The sequence below is a fragment of the Lutra lutra genome, chromosome X (assembly GCF_902655055.1).
Source record: "Lutra lutra chromosome X, mLutLut1.2, whole genome shotgun sequence".
In the NCBI taxonomy this organism is placed as follows: Eukaryota; Metazoa; Chordata; class Mammalia; order Carnivora; family Mustelidae; genus Lutra; species Lutra lutra.
Genome location: NC_062296.1, coordinates 28946056 through 28963062, shown reverse-complemented (window position 1 = coordinate 28963062; position 17007 = coordinate 28946056). Strand labels below are relative to the sequence as shown.

Sequence of the window (17007 nt, the reverse complement as noted above, 5' to 3'; positions counted from 1 at the left end):
CCTGGCTGGCTCAGTCAGTAGAGCATGGAATTCTTGATCTCAGTGTCATGAGTTCATGCCCCACATTGGGCACAGAGCTGACCTAAAGAATAAAATAATGATAAATAAATAAATACGGGGCCTGGGTGGCTCATTCAGTTAAGCATCCAACTCTTAATCTCAGCTCAGTCATGATCCGGGGTCAGCGTAGGTCATGATCTAGGGGTCCTGGGATGGAGCCCCGCATTGGATTCCCTGCTCAGCAGGCAGTCTGCTTGAGATTCTTTATCTTCCTCTCCTTCTACCCCTTCCCCCGCACTCATTCTCTCTCTCTCTAGAATAAATAAATCTTCAAATAATTTAAAAAAAAGATCTATATGATTATATACACGATCTCTAGAGGACACATAAAAAATGGTATAAGTGGCTATTTCTGAGGCAGGAAACTGATAGACTAGGGTTCAGTGATTACAAAGAGATTTACTTCCTTTAGAATACATTTATCAAAATATTCCTTGAGTTTTTTACTATGTCCATAATTTACCTATTTTTGAAACTATTTTTATGTATTTAATAACCAATGAGAAATTGGCATGTGCCGGGGGACACCTGGTGGCTCAGTGGTTAAGCATCTGACTTGATTTCGGCTCAAGTTGATTTCAGTTCAGATCATGATCTCCGGGTCTTGAGATTGAGCCCCGGGGTGGGCTCCACCCTCAGCAGGGAGTCTGCTTCTCTCCCGCCCCCCCTCCACGTGCGCATGCACGCGCATGTGTGCTTCCTCTGCCTACCCTCCCATCAGGCTTTTTCTCTCTCTCTCAAAAAAAAAAAAGAAAAAAGAAACCGGCATGTGCCAAACAGTATCAGCTTTCTAAATATTAATTTCAGGTATTTTCCATAACAACCCTATGACGTAGGTACTATTCCTGTCTCCACAGATGATAAACCCCAGGCACATAGGGTCACATTATGACTTCCACGGGCCCTAGATAGTTTGGTTGTTGTGGAACACTTCCAGCATAAATAAAAACTGAAAATTATATTTTAAAAATGTTTTTATATATAACAAATATAAATCAGGCTGGATTCATTATTATATACTCATTAGTTTTATAGTCATTTTTTTACTTCTGTTTTTTAAAAGATTTATTTATTTGAGAGGGAGAAAAGCAGGTGCAAATGAACACATAAGCCAGGGAGGGGCAGAAGGAGAGGGAGACAGAAAATCTCCAGCAGATTTCCCACTGAGTGTGGAGCCTCATGAGGGGCTTGATCCCAGGACCCTGAGATCATGACCTGAGCTGAAATCAAGAAACAGATGCTTAACCAGCTGAGCCACCCAGGCACCCCTGCTTCTGATTTTTAAAGAATTAAAACATTTCATAGGCTCCTAAAAGTATAACAATTCCTAGGCAAGGTGTCTCCTACAGGCAACAGAGAGTTTAAGTAATTTACCCAAGGTCACAGAGCCAATAAGTGGTAAATCTGGAATCTGAATCCAGGTAGTGTGGTTTCAGAATCTGTGCTTTTAATCTGTACGTTAGATAAATAAAGCAAATCACAGGGGTGAAATGTATAGATAGATAGAGAGAGAGAGAGACGTGGAATTACCTCAAGACAAATCAAATGAAAAAATCATGAAGGAAAATAGTGTACATATTATGTTTTGTAAAAAGAAGGTTTCCACATACACACTATATCTGGAGAGAGTGCACAAGCAGAGGAGGGAAGAGAGAGGAGACGGACAGCAGACTCCCCGTTGAGCACATAACCGGAATTGGGACTCTAACCCAGGACCCTAATATGGTGCCCTGAGCCCAAGTCAGATGCTTAACAGACTGAGCCACCCAGGCACCCATGGAAGAATGCATTTTAAATGTCTGGAGAAAAGAACTGGGGAACTGGGAGCTCAAGGAACTTACTTTTTCACTGTATGTCCCTTTGCACTATTGGAATTTTTTTTTTTTAACCATAAGCATATATTTACCAATGAGGAAACTGAGGCTCAAACAAGGTTAAGTAACGTGCCCAAAGCTACACAGGTGGTAATGAAACTAACAGTATACAAGTATGAACCATTCAGCCAATCAATAAGACAACGCTATTTCTAAGTATAGACCTTTGAATGTATCCCTGTTAAATTTCATCATTTGTATCCAGAGGACCCGTTGGCCAAGCTCTCTTTGAGTCATGATTCTGGACCCATTTCATTCATCTTTATGATACCCTTAAATCTGGCAAGCATGCTTTCCAAGTTTCCACCCACATTATTGATGAAAATGTTTAACACATGACAAGGCTTTAGCAGAGCTCTGCTGGTGAAGCTAGGATCCCTCCAGGATCTCATCAATCCATCTCTTTGGGTAATGAGCTGGCTACCAGTCCAAATGATTGTGCCATCTATCAATTCCACTCACATCCCCCCATTTACCCTTGACCAAAGGTTATCTGAAGAGCCAAACGTTTTACTGCAAAGTGTCCACAGCCTTCCCTTGCTCAGTGAGCTATTCTGAAACCTCTTCTACAGTGGGGATTTCAAATTAATAAATGATTAGTTTCTTTATTATGTTCTGCAGGCTTCTGAAGTTTACAACCTAACCAATTCCCCGGAACTCAGACGGTTTCAGGAAGACTGATCTCCACCCCCAAATTTCTCATAACACATTTGAATAGAACGTTTTAAAAAGCAGAGATAGACAACTGTTTTCCCACTGGAATCAGCCCACTGCCACCCAAAATAACCCAGACAACTGAACACAACAGCTGGCAAAAGGACAGCCGTCTCTAGTCATAGGGGGAAGGGAGTGAAATGCACGCTAGGGAAGAAGCGCTCTTTGCAACAAACCCTTGCTCTATTTCTATCTAAAACACACAAGCTGTAGTCCAAGTGTTGAGGAAGACCATAGTTTCTGCCTTCCCCTGTCATGAACACCATGGCATTGAATGGACATGCGTAACCTTCATAGAACACAACTGCTACGTTTCTGGTAAGTTTACTGCAAAGCAGAATTTAAGGAATTCATTTTTTCCTTGACTTGCCCACCACATTGGAGCAATGCTGCCCTGCAAAGAATTTGGTTTCCTGACGATTAAAAAAAAATGATACACATGCAGCAGAATTTTCAATTACATATTTTAGAGAAAAACAACATGATTAACACTAAAATAATAAGTAACATGTTTTACTCAAAATGTCACAGAATAGGATGACTAAGAGCAAAAGCATTATAAATGTCAAATTCCAGTCATAGGATGACTTAGCTAATATTGCCTCATATGTTTTTCCGCTATGAGAGCTCAGTTTTGTGCCATTTCTAATGCTTTCCCCATTTTAGATCTGCCATTCCCCTTCTTGGACCGCTTCATCAGATTAAGTCTGTATCATTTGTTAAACAATTTGCTTAAGGGGTGCCTGGGTGGCTCAGTTGGTTAGGTATCTGCCTTCGGCTCTAGTTGTGGCCTCAGGGTCCTGGGATTGAGTCATTGGGCTCCCTGCTCAGCAGGGAGTCTGCCTCTCCCTCTGCCCCACACCCCCGCCTTGTGTGCAAGCACATGAGTGCATGCACACACTCTCTCTCAAATAAATAAATAAAATCTTTTTTAAAAAATTATTTGCTGGGAACCTGGGTGGCTCAGTGGGTTAAAGCATCTGCCTTTGGCTCAGGTCATGATCCAGAATCATGACTCAAAAAGAGCTTGGCCAACTGGTCCTATGGATACAAATGATGAAATTTAACAGGGTTCCGGGATCCAGCCCCAAGTCGGCTTCATGCTTAGCAGGGAATCTGCTTCTCCCTCTACCCCTCCCCCACAACTTGTGCTCTCTCTTTCTCATTCTCTGTCTGAAATATTTTTTTAAAACATTATTCGCTTTGATGGAAATTAACAATGTATAAAGTAGGTCTGTTTAGGGACACCTAGGTGGCTCAGTCGGTTAAGCATCTGCCTTCCGGTGGGGTCATGATCCCAGGGTCTTGGGATGGAGTCCCACAGAAGCCTGCTTCAGCTTCTCCCTCTGCCTGCTGTTCCCCTTGCTTGTGCTCTCTCTCTCTGACAACTAAATGAAATCTTTTTCAAAAATTAAATAAATAAAATAAGAATTAAAAAAAAACTAAAGTAGATCTGTTTAAATATGCAGTTGACTGGCAGCTGCTTAATGTCCCAAAAATGATGAGTAAACTACACTGTGACTCTACTATTCCCAATCTAATGGTTAAAATGGTTGTATTGCTCACTGAGCCATGTTAATGTATCAAAACAGTGGCCATTGAGACACAAAATGCCAATCAAAGTTACTCTTTGCTGTCTTTTATCATTCCAGGATAGAGTAAGGATAGCTAACTTTACTGAGCATTCACTATATACTATATCCTAAATACTGTGTGAAGTGTTTTATGTGCATTTTCACATCTAAGGCTGATAACAACCCTACAAAATAGAAAGCATTGTTTTCCCCATTTCACAGAAGAAACTGAGGCACAGAGGGGCTAAGCAATTTGACAAAGATCACATGGGAGGTAGCAGAATCTCGTATGAAGCCAGATTAATTTCAGAGCCTAAACTCAGCCACTACCCTAGGAAAAGAATGGGGCCTTTCTTCCTTTCCTTCTTTTTTTGAAGATCTCATTTTTAAGTAATCTCTACACCGAACATGGGACTCAAACTCACAACCCTGAGACCAAGAGTCCACACTCTACCAACTGAGCCAGCCATGCATCTCCAAATTGGGCACTTTTGTTGATGATGGATGGGGGGAATAGATATAAAAGCAGCAACTTTGTTGTTTTTTTAAACAATGAGGTTGCAAAAAAAATACACACACACAAAAACGAGGTTGCTGTTTGTATTTACTAAATGAATTTCTTGATTTTGGAGTTTCTCTAAATCCATGAATGACAAATGAGAGACACCTATCTACTTCAGTTGGACTCTGTACACTTACCAGGAACACATTAATTAGTTCAGTGCTCTTAAGACTCAACTCTCTTAAGGGGAACCCTCCTGCACTGTTGGTGGGGTGTAAACTGGTGCAGCCACTCTGGATAACAGCATGGAGGTTCCTCAAGATGGTAAAAATCGTTACCCTATGACCCAGAAATTACACTATTTATTTACCCCAAAGATACAAATGTAGTGATCCGAAGGGTCACAGGCACCCCAATGTTTATAGCAGCAACGTCCACAATAGCCAAACTATGTAAAGAGCCTAGATGCCCATCGACAGATGAATGGATAAAGAAGATGTGGTACATATATGCAATGGAATACTATGCAGCCATCAAAAAGAAAGCTTGCCATTTGCAACTATGTGGCTGGAACTAGAGGGTATTATGCTAAGCAAAATAAGTCAATCAGAGAAAGACAATTATATGATCTCACTGACATGGACAATTTGATAAACAAGGCAGAGGATCACAGGGGAAGAGAGGAAAAAATGAAATAAGATGAAACCAGAGAGGGAGATAAACCATAAGAGACTCTTAATCTCAAGAAACAAACTGAGGTTTGCTGGAGGGGAGGGGGCTAGGAGGGATGGGGTGGCTGGATGATGGACATTGGGGAGGGTATGTGCTATGGTGGTCGCTGTGAATTATGTAAGACTGGAGAATCACAGACCTGTACTCCTGAAACAAATAATACATTATATGTTAATAAAATAAACAAACAAAAAAGACTGAACTCTCTTCTGCATATAAATTATTGAAAATCCCAATGCGGGGCTCAATCCCAGGACCCCGGGACCATGACCTGAGCTGAAGGCAGACGCTTAACTGACTAAGCCACCCAGGCATCCCTAATACTGATATTTTACATTATTGTTTTATAGTTAAATAGTCATATTAGAAAACAGGGATTCTAAAACAATGATCCTCTTTTTTAAGTGTACTTAAAAATATATATACTAACCAGGGCACCTGGATGGCTCAGTCTGACTCTTGATTTCAGCTCAGATCCTGCTCTCAGGGTGGTGAGATCGAGCCCTGCATTGGACTCCACACTGGACATGGAGCCTATTTAAGATTCTCTCTCTCCCTCTCCCCCTCCCCTTCTCTCCCTCTCCAACAAAAAAAACAAAAACAAAAACAAAAAATGAAACACACACACATACACACACGCACACACACTAACCAAGTGAGCTGCACCCTGATCTCTGAATTATACACAGGTCCTTCTCCCAACCCCCTATAACCTCTCTTCTCTATAAAGTCTCTCACAGTCCCTCTTGAGTAACAACTGCCTGATTATCACAAAACCAGTCCTACATCTTTTCCCCTGAAATATGTGCAAATCACCAATCTTTTACTCTCACTCTAAAATAAATCTCCTGTCCACATCCCAAATCAGTTACTGCTTTTATGCTGTGTCTCTTGATTTAGGAGAGGTAACAATTATTATTATTTCTAGTATTAGTCATGGTTTCCAGAGAAGAGCAAGGCTATAATTCAAGCTTAACTGCAATTGGTAAATCAGGCAAGTGAAAAACAGCAGAAGCCCATAATTTAAATCCTCTTTAAGTTCTTAATCTAAGCCTCTGACATTTGAATTAGGAACAATAATATATGGTTAAAATTAAACCATGAAGCAAGCCTATATAAATTACTATAAAATCTAATTCTATCACCCAGAAACTCATAAATTAAGATGTGAGATTAAAACTCTGCTCTTAATTCTTAGTATTATACCTTAATACTGCAATATATAACATGTTTCATAGATGTATACTTTGGTTTCATTTAAATTGCCTGTTATATAGAGTAAGGCCTTTTGATCTTAACTAAAAGCCAATAATTTGTGGCTGACAAGTTATTCCTCTGAAAACATATTTTTCCAATTAATGAAATTCCAGAAAGCATTTTTATGTCATTAAATCTACACTCCACTTATTCTCAGTAACAGAAATTATATCCTCTTTTCTCTTAATTGTGATTTAAGTCTAGACTCTTTTTCCCATCCCCTACTTTTTCCCTTTGATGCTGGTTTTCTAAGAATCAGCTAAGATTAGCTAAATTGCATGAGACTGGAAATATAGCTTATAAAAAGAAAAATTACCACACTACTTCAGAGGGTGCAAGGGTAGGTGGTCTTTGATGCTGTGTCCCCAGATTTTTTTCCTTTTTTTTTTTTAATATTTTATTTATTTATTTGACAGACAGAGATCACAAGAAGGCAGAGAGGCAGGCAGAGAGAGAGGGAAGCAGGCTCCCTGCTGAGCAGAGAGCCCAATGTGGGGCTCGATCCCAGGACCCTGAGATCATGACCTGAGCTGAAGGCAGAGGCTTTAACCCACTGAGCCACCCAGGCACCCTCTGTGTCCCCAGATTACATATGAATGGCCACCGCATTGGGGTGGCAGTCACCATTTCCCCTTAGTTCTATTGCAGGCCACTCTCCCTCTCTTACTAGTTCCTTTTTGTCCTGGGGTTAGTAGTACCTCTTCCATTTAGCCCTGGTCCCATCTTGCCTAAGTACTGACAGACAAATGGACACCTAAAAAAGAAAGGTATGCCACTAACGTTCCTCGAATCCTTTTTGGTGCCAGGCACTGGGCCAAGCATTTTTACATGTCCCGCCACTTAATTCTATATCAGCCCCGCGAAACTGGAGCTATTATCCCCGTTGGACAGGTGATACCCACGGGGTAAACTATCAGCTTTGCACACCAGAGCAGAGAGGCCTGATCTGAATCGCAATGAAGTATGTCACTCTCAATTGTTCTGCAGCCAGTAGGAGAGACATTGCTAGTTTCATGAGTGCCTTGGGCCCACGGTATCTAGAACCAGGCTTCCTCCCTTTGTGCCCACAAAGCCAAGTTCAAGGGAGTACAATCTGTGCAATCACAGGGAGGTCCCACTCACAAGGGCCAGTGTTTGATTTAAGGCTCTGCTGTTGTCATCTTGAAATTCTTAATAATTTTATCTTTGAATTTATGTGTTGTAAGTTAAGTTCAACGGGACAATGGATCATTCATCTGAGCCAAGAAGATAACGTGGAAGAAAAAAGCTTTGTATTTTAGTACTTTTAACAGTCATTTTTTTTTCTTGCTTTTGAAAAAATCATTTTCATTTTGCGCTGGGCTGGGCCAATGAGGTAGCCAGTCCCACATGACCGCCCCATTTTTCCTGCAAGACACATCAGCAACTACCACAAATCTGCCAACCAGATACCCTAGCTCTGCTTCAAGGAACCTGCAACTTTAGGACCCTTATTGCCTTTTTTCCCCTTCATTTCAAAAAGTCCACTCATTAGAAGGAAATCAGAAAATATGTTTCATCAAAAAGAAAAATATATGGGTGCCTGGGTGGCTCAGTCGGTTTGCTAAGCATCTGCCTTCGGCTCAGGTCATGACCCCGGGGTCCTGGGATCGAGCCTCACATAGGGCTCTCTGCTCATCAGGGAGTCTGCTTCTCCCTCTGCCTACTGTTCCCCCCTGTTCGTGTTCTCTCTCCCTCTCTCTCTCTATCTGAGAAATAAATAAATAAATAAATAAATAATATCTTAAAATTAAAAGAAGAAAATAAAAATATATAAAAAGACCATTGTAAATCCCAAGATCCAGAGAAAAATACTTCAATATATTGGCATCTCATTCCAGTGTTATTTGGAGAGTGAGCTGGCCCAGTTTCCAGGAACTTTCCAGAGCCTTCTGTAGGTCCCAGCTACATCAATCTAAGTGTCATAGGAAACTAGGGGATGATTTTTTTTCTTTCTTCCAATTCACCATCCCATCACGTTCTTTTTAAACTTTTATCTTAATAGGATCATGTTGAACCCGATACTTCTCTAGGGGAGCGTACTGCTTCCCCAGCCTACATTTAGAGATGCAGGCCCTACTTACTGCTCTAAGCATCTCTCAAACTTCTTTGGGACCACTCCACTCTCCTTCCGAGGCCACCACCTATAGGAACAAGAAAGGGTTTATATTTTACTTCTTCCTATGTGGACAAGACAAAATGTCCCTTCTCAAAGTGGCATTCACTCTCTCCATTTCCTAGAGACTTAGTGATGGAAAGGTATCACAGTATCAAAAATGAAACACACTGAGAGGTATTTCAAAAATTACCCATGTCACACACATTTTAAGGCCTCAAGACTTATTACCAAACTACCCTACAAAATACAGTACCAATTTAAACTGCCAGTAGCAACATATGAAGTGCCCTTTCTCATAGTCCTTGAACAATGGACACTAAACTTGGCCAAAATGTGCAAAATCTTGTTATTTCAATCTTTTAGTTTGCATTTCTTCAAGTACTAGTGAAGTTGACAGACTGTGTTATGTTTATTTGTTCTTTTGTGTATTTCCTGCTCAAGCTCTTTGACTATTATTCTACTCATCTTTTTATATTTTTCTTATTGATTTATGAGTGCTCCTTATGTTACCAACTAGACCCTAAGATCTGGCCTTCACTACCCACCTGCTTGTACCCACTAATCTTTGTCTTACATTTTCCTCTAAGCTCTTCATTCCGGCTTTCCTCTTGACTCTGGGCAAATGAAACCCTAACCCCAGGGTAAATGGCAACCACTTGACAACACCTCATTGGCCCACACCACCCAGATCCTTTGAGCTAAACCTGACGTGCACCTGTGCAGACAGACCATGAAGTGACCTCTGGAATGACCTCCAATTACCTTTACCTCATTATAATACTAAAATCTCTGCCCGAGGAGGAGGCTTAGCCTCATTTACATAACATACAATGCATATATAGGCATCTTTCCTTAAGGAACATGCGGGACTTTCTGCCGGCCTCTACACTGGATGACAAGGCTTCCCTATCTAAATATTCATCCTAACACTAAACCGAAGGAACCCATTCACCCTCTCTTGGGGAGTCAGGGCTTTGGAAGCCATTCCCCATGATCTCATTGGCTGCAAATAAGGTTTCCTCTGTGGGACCACTCAACTTGGTGCCATTGGACTCACCGAGGAGTGAACCCACATTGGTTCACTAACACTTATATATACAAATGCTGACAAGTTTGCCATTTGTCTTTCAATTTTATTTATGGTATGTTTTGCTTTTCAGGATTTAAAAAAATTTTATGAAGTCAAATCTATCATTTTTTTCCTTTTATATTTTCTTTGTCTTTGTATTTAGAAGGGCCTCTACACACTGATTATATGAATATGTATCTACATTTCATACCATACTTTTGTGTTTTGCTGTTTCCATTTAAGTATATATTTTGGTACAAGATGTGAGGTAAGGCTCTTTGTTTCACCAAATGATTAACAAGTGGTCATAACGTCCTGGTGTTCTTTGTAAAGAAGAAAAATGGAGTGTTGTTGATTTTCCAGGGCACTGTGTCTTCAATGTATTAAGGGTAAATGATCACCATAAACTTATTTTCTCAAATGACACCCACTCTGAGGCATCTAGGTCTAACCTAAATTCAGTCTCCTAAGGCACATGATCATCTGGACTTGAATGAATGGGGTAAATAGAAAGTGACCTTCCAGATGTATCTTAGAGAGGCAGAATATCTGCTGATGCCCTCTGCCCCAACCATTTTCCAAAGACCAGTCACTGGGATTTCTCACAATGTCCTGGTCTTGAAGAACTCTCTGTGTTTCTGCTATCATAATGTACCATTCCTGAGCCAATCCAGAAATGTTTCTTTCAGAAGGCTTAGAGGTACAAAGCATAAATTCTTCAGGGTTGCACTATCTTCAGGATGCTGGACAAAGTATCACTATCTTGGGAGTGGAAACCCCCCTAAACTCTTAAGGACATCAAACAATTACTGGAGTTCCCCCAATTTTCCATCACCACCCTAGTCACCTTCCTAGCAGCCCTTGAGAAGGAAAGCTTCTACCCAATCCTTGGCTGCAGTCATGACATGCCAGCAACTGAAATCATTGTTTTCCTCTGCCTTTACCCTTGCCTCCCATACCCCAACGTGCTCCTAGGTTATTAAAACCAACCCCCGATTTAGGGTACCCGATTGGCTCAGTCAGAAGAACATGCCACTCTTGATCTCCAGGTCATGAGTTTGAGCCCCAAGTTGGGCATAGAGATCACTCAAAAAACAAATTTTTTTAAAAAAATCAAAGAGGCAGGGCACCTGGGTGGCTCAGTGGGTTAAAGCCTCTGCCCTCAGCTCAGGTCAAGATTCCAGGGTCCTAGGATCAAGCCCCGCATCAGGCTCTCTGCTCAGCAGGGAGCCTGCTTCCTTTCCTCTCTTTCTGCCTGCCTCTCTGCCTACTTGTGATCTCTGTCTGTCAAATAAATAAATAAAATCTTAAAAAAAAAATCAAAGAGGCGCCAGAGTAGCTCAGTTGGTTAAGCATAGGACTCTTGATTTTGGCTCGGGTCATGATCTCAGGATTGTGAGACTGAGCCTCCACATCAGGCTCTGTGATCCAGCGGGAGTCAGCTTGGAATTCTGTCTCTCCTTCTCCCTCTGCCCCTCCTCCCCGCACTCTCTCTCTCTCTCTCTCAACCTCTCTCTCCCTCTCACTTTCTTTCAAATAAATAAGTCTTTAAAAAAAATTTTTTTAAATAATAAAACCAACCTCCAATTCTATGGAGAGATGCATTAATCCCAGGTTTCCTCCAAAATGTATTACCTTACTCTTGTACCTACATCTTAAAGCATCTGGCTTTGGCTGAGGTTAAGAACATAGTATGGAGGGGTGCCTGGGTGGCTCAGTGGGTTAAGCCTCTGCCTTTGGCTCAGGTCATGATCCCAGGGTCCTGGGATCGAGCCCCGCATCGGGCTCTCTGCTCAGCAGAGAGCCTGCTTCCTCCTCTCTCTCTGCCTGCCTCTTTGCCTCCTTGTGATCTCTCTCTCTCTGTCCAATAAATAAATTTAAAAATCTTAAAAAAAAAAAAAAGAACATAGTATGGAAACAACAATTCCGGTCTTTTAACTGTAGACCTACTACTTCAAAGTACTCAATTCCTTGGGACCCTAAGGTTAGAACACCATTGGCTCAAGTAACCAGGGAAATCAGAAAACTGTTTTGATAAATAAGGAGGGCAATATTTGTAGATATATATTTGTTTCACATCCAATAGAGGCAGGACCACTCACCAGATGCCCTACCACATAAGCCAGAATACCAGGGAGCCTCAGCGTTCACTCCATCCCCAAAGATCACCTGGTCTAAAAAATTATATCCACCTAGCATCATGTGGAATTACAACACACTAGGGAAAGCAGAAGAACATTAAGTAGACTGATGTATGGCTGAGGCACAGAGCTTCCCAGGGCATCATTTGTTGAGATGGAAAGCAAACGGGAGGTTGGGAGGATAGATGCACTCTTTCCTAAGGACTTTCCATAGGTCTGAGAGGAGCCCCCATGTAACTAATGTACATTAGCCACAAGTAACTCCCCAGTTCTGCAAAAATGACCTCCCCAAATACTCTCCCATGCACCCACACTTGTGAAACATGTACCCAGATCAAGAATGCATTAATTCCACAAACACTGCACGTTGTTTCTGTGTCATATTCCAGGAGAGAGGGTGAGGGTGCGATGAGGAACCAACCAGTCGTGTTTCCAGTCCTCGTGGTTTCGGGGATAGTGAAGGTAAGGAGATATTAGACACATCATTACAATAGAGTTGATCATATTCCTATGATTCAGAAAGTATAAGAGAGACCCAGAAGGCCCAAAGGGTTCCTATTTGGGGTCCTGCTCCCAATTTTAATGTGTGTGTTGGGGGTGAGGGACGGTTCCTCCACACCACCAACAAACAATGCTCCAGACATCAGCTGGGTATCTTACCACTCACCTCAATTCAGATACTATCTACCCGGAGATGACATGGGGTCTCACAGGTTAAGGGTTCAGTCCCACAAGACTGCAGCCCCCCCACACATACACACACACTCTTCAGACAGCAGAAGTGAGCCCAGGTTGTTATCTGTGCTTCTGACCAACAGGATACAACAACCCTCTACCAACTCAGGACACCAGTTACAAGTCCAGATTCTTTCCTGTACATCTGATGGGTATAAATCAGAAATTCCCCTGACCCCCTCCTTGGGTCCCTTTAATTTGCTAGAGCAGCTCTCAGAACTCAGGAAACCTGTGGTATCTCTCCCAGTGGGATGGGGAGGGCCCAAATGTGGGGCAACGATTGGGTGGGAGCTGGTGCCATGGATGGCGAAAGGACTCACCCAAAACAAAACAAAGGAGGTGGAAGTTTATTGAATACACCAGAAGGGAGCTACAGGCAGGACAGCAAAGGAGAAACTCTCTGCAACAGGGCAGTGGGCGGGGGCTGTATTTAAAGTGGGAAGTCGAGAAGGAGGTATGGAACCATATGGAATTTTCCTCACTTTGGCCACTGTGCCTGGTTGTGAGTAGCCCATTGGTCAGTTCAGGCTGGATATACCGAGGTGGGGTGACAGATGGGCCTGTCTGGATTCAGCCAGGGGGTTGCTGTGGGCCCTTTCTACATTCCATCACTCAAGCCTGTGGCCTGAAAGTGCCCTCTACAAACCCCATTTACTTCTAGATTATTGGTTTAGTATGAAAGGATTTAATTCGGAAGCAGCCATATGGAAGGGATGCACCAGACAAAGCATGGGGAGAGGGCAAGGAGCCTTCCATGCACTCCCAGTGTGCAGCTCTCCGCAGTTCTCCACAAGTTCAAAACCCCAGAAGCTCTCCAAACCCTGTCCTTCTGGATTTTTATAGAGGCTCCATTACATAGGCATGACTGATTGAATCGTTGGCCACTGGTGATGGAGTCAACCTCCAGCTCCTCTTCCCTCTCTGGAAATCAGGGGGTGGGACTAAAAGTTCCAATCTCTCTCCTATTCCAGGCTGATTTCCCTGGCAACCAGCCCCCATTCTTAGGTGCATTCTGAAACTCGCCTGCTTAACATGAGCCTGGTGGTAGTGGAAAGGGGCTTGTTCTAAATAACAAATCACCCATTTCACCTTTATGGCTCTGAAAAGATTTCAGGCACTGAGGTAAGAGACCAAATATTATAATAAAAGATGTTCCCATTACCCTTATGTTCAGGAAATTCTGAGGGTTTTTGGCAACTGTAAGCCAGGAACCCGGAAAAAAAAAAAAAACAAGTATGTATAAGAATTATATTTTGATCATCTGCATGATCAAATATGTGTTTCCCTTTTTTTTTTTACAATTTTATTTTTAACTAATCTCTACACCCAACATAGGGTTGAAACTTCCAACCCCAAGACCAAGAGTCATATGGTCCACTGGCTAAGCCAGGCACCCCTTTATTTCTTATAAATCACAGTACCCTAGTTCCCCTACTTATTCTTAATTTCCGAACATTCCAGAAAATTGTCTCTATTGATAATACCATGTAGCTCTCCCTAAAGCTATGATTCATCGTGCTGTTAGTAGAATCATCTCTCTAAAACACAAATCTGGTCATGATACAAATTTATTTCAAATTTTTTGGTGCCAACCAAATATATCAAGCTCCTTGGTTAGCTTGACAACAAACGTCCTTCACAATCCACCCCTCTAGCCCACACTGAGCTCCTCCCAAGAGATAACGTCAGGGAGTTAAGACCTTCCTTGGCCCTGTGGTTCTTCTAGCTCAACTTAGAAGCATAGTGATATGAGACAGAGTAACAGGAGAAAATCAAATTTTATTTATTTATTTATTTTTTTAAAGATTTTATTTATTTATTTGACAGAGAGAGATCACAAGCAGACGGAGAGGCAGGCAGAGAGAGAGGGAGAGAGGGAAGCAGGCTCCCTGCTGAGCAGAGAGCCCGATGCGGGCCTCGATCCCAGGACCCTGAGATCATGACCTGAGCTGAAGGCAGCGGCTTAACCCACTGAGCCACCCAGGCGCCCGAGAAAATCAAATTTAATGGGCGTACCTACATGGGAGTCCACAAATGCTTGGAAATTCCAAAAACAATTAGGCAAAACAAAAAGCTTCTATGAGCTGAGGAGAGGGGTAAGGCCCTGAGGACTGCAAGAAGGTGAAAGGAAGTATTTGGAAAAACAAAGTTGGCCCGATTATGCAGATAAGTTTCTTAGGTAAAGGGCGGGTCTCAGTGAACAGCTCACTTCCCGGTACAGCCTCTCCTTTCCAATGTCAATCTAGGCGGACGTGGGGAGGCAAAGAGCTTGTCTGGCCTCAGCTGGGTTTTTATTACTTTTCACTCAAAATAATCCTTATGCCAAAGTGGCAGGTTCTGGGGTATCTCACCCTGCACCCCTTCAACACCATGGACTTTTAGGTTCCCAGCCAATCCTATCCTAGGGGTGGTAGGGATTGATCATTGCTGCTGTTGTTTGACTTCTATTCTAATCTAGCCTCAGCACAGTGAACATGACTGGAAATGGGCGACTGACCAAGTAATTTCCCAGTGGTTCCCCTGCGTGTGCAGGATAAAATTCCCACTTTTTAACATGGCCTACAAGGCCAGCCATGATCCCGCCCCCTCTGACTTCTTGAATACCCCACCACTCTCTGCCATGTATTTCATGCTCTGGCAGCTCAAAGTGCTTATAATTCCCCACTTGGTATTTTTCTCTCTGACTTACTGGTGCTCTTCCCTCTAAGAATGCCTCAGCCCCTCCTCCCCACAACCCCTTCATCTGCCTAATTCCTACAGGTTTCTTAACACTTAGCTCAGCTGTCATTCCCTCCAGGAAATCTTCCCTGGTTGCCTTCTGAAGCATCTCTCATTCCTCCTCCTAGAATACAGAATGTAAAGTCCTATTAAAGTTTGTCGTTCACTGTATTATAATCGTATTTTTGTGCATGCTGAGGACAAAGCAGAAGCTGACACCCCCACAACCCTCCCCTCCCCACAGGATATATGTGACAGTCCTCATGCGCTCCTGGCCACCCTAAAGCTAAGGACAGGAAAAACAACTAGTTCACTTGTAGAGCTCACAATCCTGCAAGACCTGAGTCTCCCTCACTTTACAAATGTCTTGGCAATCTACAAGAACAAAAGCATTTCTATCAATAACCTCGCTTCCAGAAGGAAATGCAGGCACAATTAAATGTCATAACCTGCAGCCCATTGACAGATACTTGAAGCGGGCACAGTGGAAGGTTCCTCCAGGAAGCTCCCAACTATCTTCAAGTTAATGCCTTGCTAGAGAGGAAAACAACCTTAACTTGACAATGGCAAGGCCTCCAGTATCTTACAGGTGACCTTTAGTGTATGAAAGTTCTTTTAAAACCTCCCTTTTCCCCTACCTCCCGCAACCCCTGAAGCAGCCATCACTCAGAACCCTGGGGCAGGAACTCTTCCTGCCCACGGGCCCTGTCCCCGTGCTTCCATAAACCGCCATTTTGCACCTAAGATGTCCCAAGAATTCTTTCTTGGTCGTGGGCTCTGAACTCCACCCTATCAAACCTCACCTATATTCCAAAACCACATCACTGTGAGCCCACCTGATTGTAGTTTTCTCTAAAGGGAGACACTGTCTTACCCTCCCAGGACCCCAAAGTCTAACAATATGTGGCACACAATAGGCCTACAATAAATGCTTATTGATTAAATTAACAAATAATTAGACTGTGTCCTATCAATTGCTTGGCGAATGAATCTCCCTGCCCCAATCCAAAACTGAAAAAGTGCTTTGGAGGAGGGGGGAAATCAGCTACAAACTCAGTCACAAACACATTTTGAGAAACCTCTCAAATTTGGTTAAGATTCTTTAGCATAGGGGCGCCTGGGTGGCTCAGTGGGTTAAAGCCTCTGCCTTCGGCTCAGGTCATGATCCCAGGGTCCTGGGCTCGAGCCCCACATCGGGCTCTCTGCTCAGCAGGGAGCCTGCTTCCTCCTCTCTCTCTGCCTGCCTCTCCCCCTACTTGTGATCTCTGCCTGTCAAATAAATAAATAAAATCTTAAAAAAAAAAAAAGATTCTTTAGCATAGCCCATATATAGCATCTCTACCCAAATATTTGGCCAAAGGGACATCTTCATTGAGGGAACAGACTGTTCTAATAAAGAATCATTTGTATTTTACATAATGGCTTGTTGTGCTGATCTGTTCCTGTATCTGTGTCTCAAGGTTGTCAACAACCCTTAACAAACAGTAAGCGCTC

The 17007-nt window shown here is 42.6% G+C and overlaps 1 long non-coding RNA gene across 1 annotated transcript in view; it reads right to left on the bottom strand.

The window, feature by feature from the left end:
- Positions 1-8813: 8813 nt before the first annotated feature.
- LOC125091900 (uncharacterized) overlaps positions 8814-17007 on the bottom strand; it is a 36112-nt gene continuing 27918 nt past the window's right edge. Inside the window, exon 3 of the long non-coding RNA XR_007124780.1 lies at positions 8814-8875. This is a non-coding gene — a long non-coding RNA (uncharacterized LOC125091900). The remainder of the gene's footprint in view (positions 8876-17007) is intronic.